The following is a 14,613-nucleotide window of genomic DNA, read 5'->3' on the forward strand; positions in this document are numbered from 1 at the left end:
ATTGTCACACAATCAAATTCACTATAGGTCACAGACAACAGAGACCGGCTAAATCAGCAGTCGAAACATGGGAATTGCACATGGAAATAAAGTTTAGAGCATTATTTGATAGCCTAAATGGTATTTAAAAATTGGGGTATATTGTTGAAAGATAATCTGCTTTTAAACTGCTGAAAAAATGTATGTATAAACTGAAATATCATTGAAAGTCTGAGAAGAGATAAATTCCTCCTCTTTCTACAACTATGTTCCAGCACAAGTGCGCATGCTCTGACATGCAAAGTAGTCACAATTTAACTCCCATTAATTTTTTACAGAATGCTATAGTAAATTCTCAAATTCGCACGTGGCTAAAAAGCTTTTGCGAACGTGAAAATGCGTTATATAGCTAAATGCATATTTTAACCATTACTTATAATTGTAAAATTTTTACTTTCACAAAAAAAAAAAAACATTTTATTTTGAGATGAACTGTTTATTTCTCTAAAATAAATTGTCCTTGCTAGGTTTTTATGTTGTTTCTTCTTCATATTTTTTTTAAGAATGTTAATAATGTGTAATGTTTTCATGTTTTGGTAAAATATATTTTTCTCTGTCTCTTACATCTACATCTCTGTGCTCTCCATCTCACAAAAACCTAATCTGAAACTCCCACAGGTGTCTTCACAAACCACAAACAATACCATAACTTATGCAAATTTTAAATGAGTCACAATTTTATGTGTTGTTTAGTATTTCCAAATGATCATAATTTGACCCTAAAAAATGTGATATGTGTACCAACATCAGAAATCAAAATGTCATTCCCAAAATTCAGAGGGTAACATCACTATTCTACACTCACACACCAAGAACCACCACATATAACCGAATAAATAAAGAAGCATAACTCTTGAGTAATGTAATTCCACCACCTACATGTCCAAAGAAATGCAGTATTTGTGTATTTATGTGTAGGAAGGTTTCACCACCACTGCAAATCGTGCCATATGTTTTCCATGGGCAAGGACAATAATCAGCCTTAAGAATTCCCCACCGGCACCAATTGCTGCCTCTTACCAAGCAAACAGCCCCAAAATTAGAGATGGTTGTCTAGCACATGCTGACAGTAATCAACCATACCTAGCCTTTAAAACAGATGGCATATGCCTTCCACAGTACATCTGCATTGATTAACTTATTGCACCCTGGGACTTAGGACTGTTTGACACCACAGAGATGCTGCCTCCATCCATATGGCAGCATAGTGGCTAATGGGTTAGCACTTCTGCTTAGCAGCGCTGGGTTTGTTGGTTCAAATCCCAAACATGCCACTTTATGTAGAGAAGTTTCTGTTCTCCCTATGTTGTTAAACATAATTCCTGACTCATGCCCTTGCACAAATTATGCATAAATGTAGTATTTATGTGTAGGAGTGTTCCACCATCTTTGCAAATCATGCCATATGTTTTCCATGGGCAAGGATAATAACCAGCCTTAAGAATTCCCTACCAGCACTAACTGCAGCCTCTTACCAACTAAAGCAACACAATTAGAGATGGTTGTCTAGCAGCATGCTGACAGTACCCAGCCTTCAAAACAGATGGCATATCACAGAAACAGGTTGTTCAATGGCTCTCTGACCTTCCACAGTACATCTGCATTGTTTACCTTATTGTGCCCCTGGGACTTAGGACTGTTTGACACCACAGAGATGCAGACTCTATCCATGTGGCAGCATTGGGGCTAACTGGTTAGCACTTTAGACATCTCTGTGTCTACTGGGGCTGCTGACATCATATCCAAGATGATGGAGTCTGGCAACGGTCTCTTTATCCTTTCTGCAAGTTGAGATTAAGCCTTACACCCTATCATTAGACTGTCCATTGCCAGTAACTCTGGAGCCAGTCAATATATTTGACACATGAATGACAGGAGCAGTGCTGGAATGGGTGCAGCTAAATCTTAAAGTGGAGTTCCAACCACAATTAGCATTTTTTAAATGTATGTCCTTTCATCCTGCGTTTTTATAATATAAATCTGGTCACTTACTATTTTACAATCCGCCGCCGATCCGCATAGATATTCAAAAATGATAGTTTATAAAACTATGTCCACACCGTTGTCATTTAGCTTGTGGGCATTGTGAAGCCTACAGGCACTTACTTCCTGGAAGTCTTGGATGGGGAGTGATAATTGGACAGCGCACTGCATCCTGGGAGATGATGACACACATTTCCCAGGAGCATTAGTGGGAGATGATGTCAGAATCCTAGGTGGATTCAAAGGCAGATTTTGTGGGACCGCATAGCAACAGGCATTTCCAGATGAGTAGCCTTTCTTTTTTAGTCGTAAGCTAGAGTTTAAAGCAAAATAGTTTTTTTGATGGAACCTCCACTTTAATTACAATTTTCAATGAGAGTCTGCTCATTTACACTCATTTACATTTTCAGTGCTGAAACTACTGGGTCCTGAACATTGGCAGCAAAAGTGTCACCATCCAAATGAAGGTACTATTATTGTACTTATTAGTGTTTCACTAATTAAATAAGTCATTAAACTCAAACAACTTCCCTGCTATAATTGCTTTCAGTGTCCGATCAGTGGAGGATCATCAAAAAATCAAACCATGAAATGAAAACATATACAAACAATGCTTTCTGCAGATCAGACTATTTTCTAACATAACCTCTTTGAAATGCAAATTATCCAGATTGTGAGTCCCAGATGTGACAGAATTACATCTGACAGTAACAGAAACATAAAATAATCCAGCTGACATATGAGAACCATATCAGGGCAACCTCTGCACCATCACAAATTTTATATACAGTATATATGTCAACAAGATAGAACTTACATAAATTAGATTACATACCTGGATTTCAAGAAAAAATACCACTTTGTTCTTCAAAATCTCTCCAAATCCTCATTTTTAAAACAGAAAGATAGGGCCAAATTCTCAAAAAAGCTGCCTAACTTAACTTTCAGCAGTTAAGTTACACTGACTTAAAATTTCTACCTAAGTGCCTGATCCACAAAGCACTTACCTAGAAATTACACGCCGTGTAACTTAAGTGCCTCCGTCGCAAGGCGGTCCTCCTCTCTGGGGGGCGTTTAAAATTTAAATGAGGCGCGCTCCCGCGACGGCCGTACTGCGCATGCGTGTGACGTAATTTTCCCGACGTGCGAACGTAATTTACGCCGGGCTTTGTGGATTGCGACGGGACACTAAAGTTGCGACGGGTGAAAAAAAATATACGCGCCGGGAAAACAAATAATTATAAAAAAAATTGACAGCGTCGCTCGGCATGCATTCCTGAGAGGGAGAACTCCATGCCAATTTTCAAAGAAAAAACCGGCATGGGTCCCCCCCCCCCAGGAGCATACCAGGCCCTTAGGTCTGGTATGGGTTGTAAGGAGACCCCCCCTACGCCGAAAATTCGACGTAGGGGGTCCCCCTACAATCCATACCAGACCCGTATCCAAAGCACGCTACCCGGCCGGTCAGGAAAGGGAGTGGGGACGAGCGAGCGCCCCCCCCCTCCTGAGCCGTGCCAGGCCGCATGTCCTCAACATAGGGGGGTTGGGTGCTCTGGGGCCGGGGGTCTTCTCCGCTCTCCGGGGGGGGTTTCTTCTTCCGCTCTCCGGGGGGGGGGTCTTCTCCGCTCTCCGGGGGTCTTCTTCTATCTTCGCCGCTCTCCGCTGTTGACTCGGCGCACCCTGGTTCTTCTGCAGCTGTCCGGTGCCTTCTTCTTCAGCGCTGGCTGCCTGCTATCTTCGTGTGTTAGCTCAATTACTAACAGGCAGCCAGCGCGGTCTTCTGTGACGTCATGTTCTTCTTCTCCCTTCTTCCGATGTTGACACGTCGCCTCTTCTCACTGCAATGATGGAAGCGCGCCTTGCATCCCATTTATATAGGCATCACCGTCCCATCATGCTCCCGTAGGTACCAACGTGGTGGGTGCACGTGGGTAGGCACCCACCACGTGGGTACCTACCGGAGCATGATGGGACGGTGATGCCTATATAAATGGGATGCAAGGCGCGCTTCCATCATTGCAGTGAGAAGAGGCGACGTGTCAACATCGGAAGAAGGGAGAAGAAGAACATGACGTCACAGAAGACCGCGCTGGCTGCTTGTTAGTAATTGAGCTAACACACGAAGATAGCAGGCAGCCAGCGCTGAAGAAGAAGGCACCGGACAGCTGCAGAAGAACCGGGGTGCGCCGAGTCAACAGCGGAGAGCGGCGAAGATAGAAGAAGACCCCCGGAGAGCGGAGAAGACCCCCGGAGAGCGGAGAAGACCCCCCCGGAGAGCGGAAGAAGAAACCCCCCCCGGAGAGCGGAGAAGACCCCCGGAGAGTGGAAGAAGAAGCCCCCCCTGGTATTAGAGCTAATAAAGAAGACAGGGGGGCCTCCAGAGCAGACTAATAAATTATTTTAAAAACCCTTGTGTTGTGTGTTTAATAACTTTAACTTTTTGCCTCCAGGTGAATGGGTAGGGGTACGATGTACCCCATATCCATTCACTTAGGGTGGGGGGCCGGTATCTGGGGGCCCCCTTATTTGAGGGGACTCCCAGATTCTGATAAGCCCCCGCCCGCAGACCCCGACAAACAACGGCAAGGGTTGTCGGGAAGAGGTCCTGTCCTCATCAACATGGGGACAGGGTGCTCTGGGGTGGGGGGGCCCGCAGTGCGCCCCCCTGCCCCAGAGCACCCAACCCCCCCATGTTGAGGGCATGAGGCCTGGCACGGCTCAGGAGGGGGGGGGGCGCTCGCTCGTCCCCACTCCCTTTCCTGACCGGCCGGGTAGCGTGCTTTGGATACGGGTCTGGTATGGATTGTAGGGGGACCCCCTACGTCGAATTTTCGGCGTAGGGGGGTCTCCTTACAACCCATACCAGACCTAAGGGCCTGGTATGCTCCTGGGGGGGGGAACCCATGCCGGTTTTGATTTTACAAATTGCCGTGGAGTTCTCCCTCGGGAATGCATACCAAATGCCGTCGCTTGAATGGGCTTTTACATGGTGTGACTAATTTTCCACATTGTAAAACCAGCCCTAGTTTTGCGCAAGCAAATCGGAACTTACGCAGAAATCACAATGCTGAAAAGCGTTGTGGATCTGCTTAAGTCCTCATTTGCATACTCAAAGCGGCATTTCAATGAGAAATGCCCCCAGCGGCGGATGCGGTACTGCATCCTAAGATCTGACCGTGTAAGTGTCTTACACATGTCAGATTTTCTGCCTAACTTTGGAAAAAGCCTTTTGAGGATCGTTTCCAAAGTTAGGCACAGAGATAAGCAGGCTGAACAGCAGTTCCGCCTGCGTATCTCTTTTGAGAATTTGGCCCATAGTTTATTGTGAAAAAACAAATCTATTACACCCCAAAAAAACTAATCTGAAGTAGGTTGCTGAACCTAACTTCCAACCTAACCTCTAAACGAAATCCTAAAATTCAGTCTAATGCTGCGTACACGCGGTCAGAATTTCCGATGGAAAAAGTCCAATGGGAGCTTTCCATCGGATATTCCGACCGTGTGTATACCCCATTGGACTTTTTCCTTCTAAATTTCCGACGGACTGAGTTTTGCACGGTCAAAAGTCTGACCGTGTGTATGCGGCATAACTTCTAAACCTAACCACGATAATCAACCCAGCCCCAGTGGGCTGCTTAGGCAAACCTTGTTAAACAAGAAAATGCAGAGGGTGTATTTTTTGGGGGGTGAAACACAGGTTGTTTTGTTTATTTTTTGTTTCATTTCTGTCTTTTGTTTTTTCCTTTTTAATTATTTATTTATTTGTGTATTGTCACATGAAATGTTTTATTATTATTTTTTTAATTGTTTCCTTTTTATGTGGAAAATAAAATAAAAATAAGAGCAATAAAGGATAGTTTTTCTGTCACAAGAAAAAGACTGGGATACTTGAGTGACAAAAATGAAGACTTTGGGTTAGATTCAGATACCTTTATGCGGGCGTAGCGTATCTCCTATACGCTACGCCGCCGTAACTTTGAGAGGCGTGTATGGTATTCAGAAAGATTTTGCGACCAAAGTTACTGCGGCGTAGCCGTATTAGGGCCGGCGTAAGCCCGCCTAATTCAAATGTTGAAGCTGTGGGCGTGTTTTATGTAAATTAAGTGTGACCCCACGTAAATGACGTTTCTAACGAACGGCGCATGCGCCGTCCGTGAACGTATCCCAGTGCGCATGCTCCAAATCACGTCGCAAATAGTCAATGCTTTCGACGTGAACGTAACCTACGCCCAGCCCCATTCACGGACGACTTACGCAAACGACGTAAAACATGAAAAATTCTACACGGTTCCGACGTCCATACTTAACATTGGCTGCGCCATGTTTTTGGTGGTTTATCTTTACGCCTGAAAACGCCTTACGTAAACGGCGTATCTTTACTGCGACGGGCAATCGTACGTTCGTGAATAGGCGTATCTTGCTGATTTACATATTCTAGGCGTAAATCAGCGTACACGCCCCTAGCGGCCAGCGTAAATAGGCAGTTAATATACGACGGCGTAGAAGACTTACGCTGGCTGTATCTTAGCAACATTTAAGCGTATCTCAGTTTGAGCAAACGCTTAAAGTTGCGATGGCGCGGATTCGGACTTACGACGGCGTATCTACTGAAGTCTATATGAATCTGGCCCTTTGTTTTTTACCATCCCCTGACTATAAAAGAACCTAATGAAACAGCCAAAGCTGGCCTTTGTTTTCAGCGCGTCAATTACTTATCCAAAATATTCCATACTTTTGCAGTAAAATTTTGTGCACCAAATTACCACATTTTTATTTGTGCACCATTTTGTGCACTAAAGCACTGAGTCCTTATTCCCCTTTTGCTATAGCTGACAATAATGTAGGTAAGCCTCTATGTGCAAAATGTCACATAAGCTTAAAGAGAGATAAAGAGTTTCTGTATGTGTAGGTAGTAGTGGCCCAGCTAGTTCTCCAGAAAAAAGCATTGGTTGTGTGGCACCATTGAGAGGCAGGACACATCTGCCTTTTCCTTCTGAGAATGTCCATGTAGTAAAGCCAAAGCTATTGGAGGAGGTAGTTGGGTGGCTGACAAAGCCTTCCTCTTTCCTCATTTTAGGCTCAGAGCAGTCAGTTGTCTCTAACTGCTGCAAGTGTGCCCTTTTTTTTCCTCCTTCACTTCTGCTAATCAGACCATAGTCCCAAAACTGGCATTGAGTTGTTGGGAAAATTTTATAAATACACCATCAATCACTTGATACAGGACGAAGGTCTTGTTCATGCAGAAGAATTCCTAATTTTAGAGACTAAGGATGATGACAAGAGTACCAGGGCCATAGAGAATGGGGACAATGGAAAGGAAGCAGCCACAGGCAGTGATGTTCCTGCAGCTGTCGTGTGGGCTCCAACAATGATAAGGGTGGAGATGAGAGGTGGCAGACTGTACATAGGTGCCAAAGAATAGTAAGGCCTCGTACAGACGAGAGGATTTCCAGCGGACATTCCTCCTCCGGATTTTGATCTGATGGCTTGTACACACCATCAGATCAAAATCCGCGCGGAAAACATCCGCGGTCACGTGTCGCGCCGTCTCAGCGACGATGACGCGGCGACGTGTGCGACGCTGGAAGGTAAATACTTCCACGCATGCGTCGAATCATTCCGACGCATGCAAGGGATGGGGAGCGGACGGACTTATCCAGTGAGTCTGTACACACGACCGGATAAGTCCAAAGGACAGGATTCCAGCGGATAGATTTTGTAGCATGCTACAAAATTTTTATCTGCTGGGAATCCGTCGGCTGGACAAATGTCCGCCGAAAATTGTCCGCTCGGGCCTACACACGACCGGATCTATCCGCTAGAACTGATCCGCGGATAAATCCCAGCGGATAGATCCGGTCGTGTGTACGGGGCCTAATGCCGCATACACACCATCACTTTATGTGATGAAAAAAATAGACATTTTCTGTGAAGTAAAAAACGACGTTTTTGAAACTTAAATTTTCAAAGACGAAGTTGCCTACACACCATCGTTTTTCTCACAATGTTCTAGCAAAGCGGGGTTACGTTCCACCACGTTTTTCCATTGAAGCTCGCTTCATAAGTAGCTTCTGGGCATGCGCGGATAAAAAAACGTCGTTTTAAACGACGTTTTTGCTACACACGGTCAATTTCTGTGAAGTAAAAGTTGACGTTTTGAAAAACGACACATAAAATTGAAGCATGCTTCAATTTTTTTTGGTCGTTTTTTAGAAGACATAAAACGACGTTTTCCCCCACACACGGTCAATTAAAGTGACGTTTTTAAAAACGTAATTTTTTTTCATCACATAAAACGACTGTGTGTACGCGGCATAAGAGGAAAGAGAAGGAGGCAGAATTGCAGCAAGGAAGGATTGCATCCAGGGGCAGGGGGCAGCATGCAGAGGACTGTAGATAATAAGTATAGAATAAGTGAAGCCGCGCTATACAAAAAAATTAACAAATGAATGAATATACCACATAAAATATATAAAAAATATATACCGTATATACTCAAGTATATACACACCCCGTGATCAAGTCCTATTGGATGAAACGTTGGGAGGAGGCGTGCCTGACGTCACCGCTTGTGAGGAACAGTTCCGTACCGGTCGGAACTTTGTCTGTCTGCTGATATTTTCTCTTCTTAACTGTAAGTGAGCTATTTTTATTTATTAAACTTGCCAAACGATATTACACCATTGTGGCCCCTTTCTTTCTCTGATGGTGGGACCATTGCCCTGAGTGCCTCATTAAGGATTACTGGATGTGAGTTCTCCCTACTACAGCTGCACAACCATCCTCCAGGATTTCACTGCTTACATTCACTTGAATCTGGTAAGGACCAGTGTGTTCTGAGGTGGAGGTTTTTTGTCACACTGTCCGTCTGCCAGTCACTTGGGGGTCTTATTTTACGTTATTTATTGTACAATATCACACTATTGGAGTTTCATTCCCTTTTTGGTTGTTCCCCATTACTGGATCATCGGGTGTCTGTGTCCGTCTGTGGATTCGTTCCCTTGTTTAGCCCAGGTGTATGGCTATCCGCTCGTTTTGATCCTGTGGATCATTAACTCCGGTAAGGGTCAGCAACACCAGGCATCCTGGATTAATTCCTGTTTTTTTACACTTCCTTGCTTGAACACGTTCTCAACAGCTGTTTTCACAATGAACTGTTTCCATCAACTTTTTTTACACTTTATGTATATCTGAAGAAATCTTCCAGATTGTTTATTGGACTTTTTTTTTTTTTTTTTTGTTTACTGGGGATCTGCACAAGACACAGTTTGTTGTTTTTCTAAAGCGCAACTCCACCTTTTACCCATACTCAAGTATAAGCCGACTTTTTCAGCACATTTTTTTATGCTGAAAAAGCCCCCCTCGGCTTATACTCGAGTGAATGTCTCCTGTTCTACCATGTCAGTCTTGATGAGAAGGGAAGGAGACCTGATTACGGTGTACATTGTCCCCTCTCAGATGATTCAGGGCTGCATGTAAAGGATTTCCACCGTGATGAGGAGGAGGCAAGGCTTTGTTACAGTGGACGGCGCGGATGGCGCGGACTTCCTGTACATACAGCCCTGCTGTGAATCATCTGAGAGGGACGAGGAGTGGGCGGGCTTTGTTACAGTGGACGGCGCAGACTTCCTATACATACAGCCCTGCTATGAATCATCTCAGAGGGGACAATGTACAGTGTAATCAGGTGCAAATCCCTTCCCTCCTCATCAATACTGACACAGCAAATCAAAGGTACATGGCCACAGTGAGGCTGCAAATGGGCACAGTGAGGCGGGAAATGGGCACAAAGAGGTTGCACATGGGCACAGTGAGGCTGCAAATGGGAACAGTACAGCTGCAAATAGGCACAGTGAGGCTTCAAATGGGCATTGTTTATCCTCTTTTACACTTACAGGAGCTGCTGCATTTCCCATCCTAGGCTTATGCTCGAGTCAATACATTTTCCAAGGTTTTTGTGGCAAAATTAGGTGCCTCGGTCACTTATACTTGAGTATATACGGTAATATTAATCTGATGAATGAAGGTCATATATATATATATATATATATATATATATATATAAAAGAAAAATAGTCCATCAACCACAATGTAAATGTAAATATCTTGTAGAGTTCTAGTGACTAGAAGAAAATCCCATACTCCGCCACAAAATAGTGCACCACCACCACATAGATTGCGTGCTTACCAGATGGCAAGCTTGGGAAAGCTTGTGGCTAATTGCCCAGCCAAGGCCTTTATACAGGGGAAAAATTAGGTATCATCTCACTGGTGGACTCCTCGCATCATGGGGGCAGGGCACCAGTCTCAACCTTTAAAGATAAGAACTCCATATTCCAATGGTCACGGGCACAGACCAACCTTCACAAAGCTGGTAATCTCTCAGCGATCGGAGCTTGAGTTGGGTGAAATCACATACATCAGGACTGCTAGCTTCTGCCCCGCAGACCTCCCAGGAGCTTGGTTCCAAAGGTCACCTTTGCTGGTCCAATGCGAATATTCAAATCTTATCAAGTTATCCCCTCAGAAGAGAAGTGGGGGGTTACAGGTACATTCTTGAGGTACGTATGGTTCCTCTGGATTCTGGTGTTCCCAGATTCTGCTTATACAATCCAACTAAAGAAATAGCAAGACAGGTGAGGAGCGTTGAGTGTTTTCCCATGTTGCCCAAATTGCATGAAGCGGTGGACCCACTTCTGCTGTATAGTAATTTTAAAATCTTTGTACATTGGCACATGCCCTTCGGAAATTATGTACTCTATAAAGTGAACCTGGTTACATTTGCTCATCTCTACTTTTTAGTGCAGTGAAGTTACAAAGATGTTCATAGCTAAGTCGATCCGATCTGATTATGTTAAATGAGCAAGGGTGGATGCTCTACTGTGTTTGTGACCAGTTAAGCTTGAGGTGATGGAAGATACTGCATATACTGTAGCTGCATGGAGAAGCAGTTACCCGACCTAATCAAAAAGAAAACACATATCAACATTGACATCTTTTTTCTCTTAAAGTGGATGTAAACCCGAAAACATTTTATTTATTTTTTTGACGTCACAATGTACAGTATACAATTTCCTATCATATGTGCCCAGTCTTGCCACACAGATTTAATCCAGCTCTGAGCAATCCTCTTTTATTGTTTAGTGAAATAAAACTGACTTACAGAGAAAAAATCCTCAGTCCGTTCAACCCCATTGCTGTGAGTGACAGGTTATTTACATATCTCATGCACTAGCCTGGAGACAGGCATTATTTTTTAATTCCCACCCCCACTCCTTTTCTGAAGTCATGTGGTTACTTTTATGGATTTTGACTGGATGTAAGGCCCCGTACACACCAGCGGATCTGTCCGATGAAAACGGTCCGCGGACCGTTTTCATCGGACATGTCCGCTGCCGGATTTTGGTCTGATGGCTGTACACACCATCAGACCTAAATCCCCTCGGAAAACAAAAGCGATGATGTGTAGCGACGTGGCCACGCCATCGCCGCGACGATGACGCGGCGACGTGCGCGACCCTGGAAGGTCAATGCTTCCACGCATGCGTCGAATCACTTCGACGCATGCGAGGGATGGCGGCCGATCGGACCTGTCCGGTGAGTCTGTACAGACGACCGAACACGTCCGACAGACAGGCTTCCAGCGGACATGTTTCTTAGCATGCTAAGAAACATTTGTCCGCTGGAAAAAGTCCGCTCGGCCGGGAATCCGGTCCGGTCGGCTGTACACACGACCAAACATGTCTGCTGAAACTGGTCAGAGGACCAGTTTCAGCAGACATGTTTGGTCGTGTGTACGAGGCCTTAGTGATCATAGCAGAATTTAGTGTAAGGAATACACAGGAAAAAATGCACGTTGACAAGGGGAGTGTAGAGGAAGGCGGGGAGTCTACTGACATCACGACTCCACCCACAGAGCTCTAGACAACAGATCCACTCACAGAATCTGCAGTTTTTCAGTTCTTATAATAGACAGAGGGGAAACATTTGACAGGTAAGGATACATGCAGGAGGCATGTATATCCTTATAGATCAGCACTATGGCAGTAGTTTAGAAAAGATGAGAGTGTGTTTACATCCACTTTAAGATGTAAAAAGAGGAATTTCACACAACACCTCCAGAATAAAAAAAACCTTGTGCAAACACACTTAACTCTCCATAGAGGGGAAATGACTTTTCAAACATACCAGCAAAAAACGAAGGAACAACCTCATACACAAACTGTATGGTAAAATAATAACAATTAGGAAATGCAGTCATTTTTTGAAACCCTAACAGCATTGAATCCTACAAATGCTGACCAAATTAAACATTAATTGGAAATTACACAAAGCGTGAATAAGAAACAAAAAAAAAACAAGAGAATCTAAACCAAGGGAGCAGACTCTTGGATACAACCCAAACAACATAAAACCAACACAACATCCCACTTCCTACCATCAGCGACCTTAAAGCCAATCCAGAATCCCAAAGTGTACCATGTGAATATGATGACCTTACTGAAAATGTGCATATACAGTAATAGAGCAACTTGAAATCATCAATTTGTCAGATCACAAACTTTCGGACCAGAAATAGCAGTCCTCTTAAAAAAAAAAAGAGCAGCAAAGAGCAGCAACATTACACCTCCACAAGGTCAAACTGGACAACTATATTAGAAGCTTTAGACTGCGATTTACATTGCTGATATGCACCCAGGAAAAGAAAATGTTATACAATCTTTTGCTATAGGAAGAAAATATATACACTATTTAGGCAAAAATCAGCCCATCACTATAAAACCAGCAGATAAAGGGGGAGGCGTTGGGATGGATATACTAACAAGACAGGTAGAAGTAACTGGAAAATTCTACTTACTATATTCAACTGGATTATGATCCGACCCAAGATTTTACTCAACAATTAAAAAGTCTCAATAAAGCCCACCTACATTCAGAACTTGGAGATGAAAAATGAATCTGCGCAACAGAAAAAATTAGCAGCAAGAAAAAATCCTGGTATACCTAGTTCATATACTATATTATGTTAGAAGAATAACTAAGGTGGCTGCCCCTACATATTTATTCCACCTAGGTGGGGTATGAATGAAATAGAAAAGTTAGTAGGTGCTGGCGCCTCCCTAACAAACTATATGTGAAATAAATAAATATGTGCTATCCTGTGACATAAAAATGCTTACATCAATACCTTCAATAGTAAATAGTGATACAGGATGAAAACAGAACAAATTCTATTTTACACAAAAGGTTAAAGGTCATTATCCAACAGTTTTACGACTTCTCTCACTCCTGTGACTCTTCCCCCCTCCCATTCCATAGCTCTTTTCCTGTCTTATCGAATTAACTATCCAAGTTTAATTACTATTGCTGTGTATGTTTGTTTGTGTGTGTTTTTTCCCCCTCTCAGATATTGTCTTATGAACATTCTGCTAAAACCTGTGTGTTAGTACTGCTTGGACCTTGACAAAGGAGGTACACCTTATCCTGAAAATGTGGATGTTAGTGCAAATAAAAAAAAGTATCATGGCTAGTACTTGTTTTTTTGACCAGTTAAGGAAACAATATTGATATTTTGAACGTAAACACATAATATCATTCAATACTTATGGCCTGTACACACTATACGAAAATCGGATGAGATTAGAAAGTAGAAATTGAATAGGTTACTAAAGTCACGAAAATTCTCGTACGACAGAAAATCTGATGTCATGTGTTGTAATGTATTTGGATTGTATTTTCGGACGACAACTATACTGACTAAATGAAAATCGTACCATCTGGTATGGTACGAGTAACATTTTCGTGCATGTCCGATCAAATAATTTCGAATGAATTGACGTGATCGGCTCTCGAAAAGCTCTGTACTAATGATCCGATTATTGCACGATTCTTCCTCAGACAACAGTTTTCGTACGATATTTGGATCGTGTATACGGGCCATAACTCTCTGCCAATGAAGACAGCATAGGTTCTTAGAAATGGTTCATGGTATATGCAGATGGGGTTGCTCTCTCTTAAAACATATCAGGCCAAATATCACTGGAAACATATGAGATACATATAGGACTGATTAATTGGAGGAACTCGAAACACGAGACAGATCTGCTACATGCGGTCATGATTTATCTGTTGTAAGGTCTGAGAGTTCTATCACAGATGTTTGCCAGCCAAAGGGATCTGCTGTTTAATAGGTACTCAGCATATGGTAACATTAATTTTCACTTTACTAAGGAACCTATCACTGTACAAGTGTACACAGTGTTTGCTGGTGGAATCCTTTAGAAAAGAGAAACTAGAACCAATTGCAATGCAAACAATTGTTATACTCATATAGGCTTAAATGTCCAGATTTTCTAAATTGAAGTGGCTGTAAAGTTATTTTTCTTTCTCTATTAAAATAAAAAAGAGGGCATACTTACCTGCTCTGTGCAATTGTATTGCACAGAGCAGTCTCTTACCTTCTGTTCTTGAGTCCCCCACCGGTGTTCTCCACCTTTCCTCTTCTCGAAGTTTCCCCCCTAGCAAGCCCAGTGCGGAGAGGCCACCTATGTAGGTGCACTCCCAAGCTGGTCTGTGTGTGTTCATCATCGA

Source organism: Rana temporaria, chromosome 1, assembly GCF_905171775.1.
Source record: "Rana temporaria chromosome 1, aRanTem1.1, whole genome shotgun sequence".
In the NCBI taxonomy this organism is placed as follows: domain Eukaryota; kingdom Metazoa; phylum Chordata; class Amphibia; order Anura; family Ranidae; genus Rana; species Rana temporaria.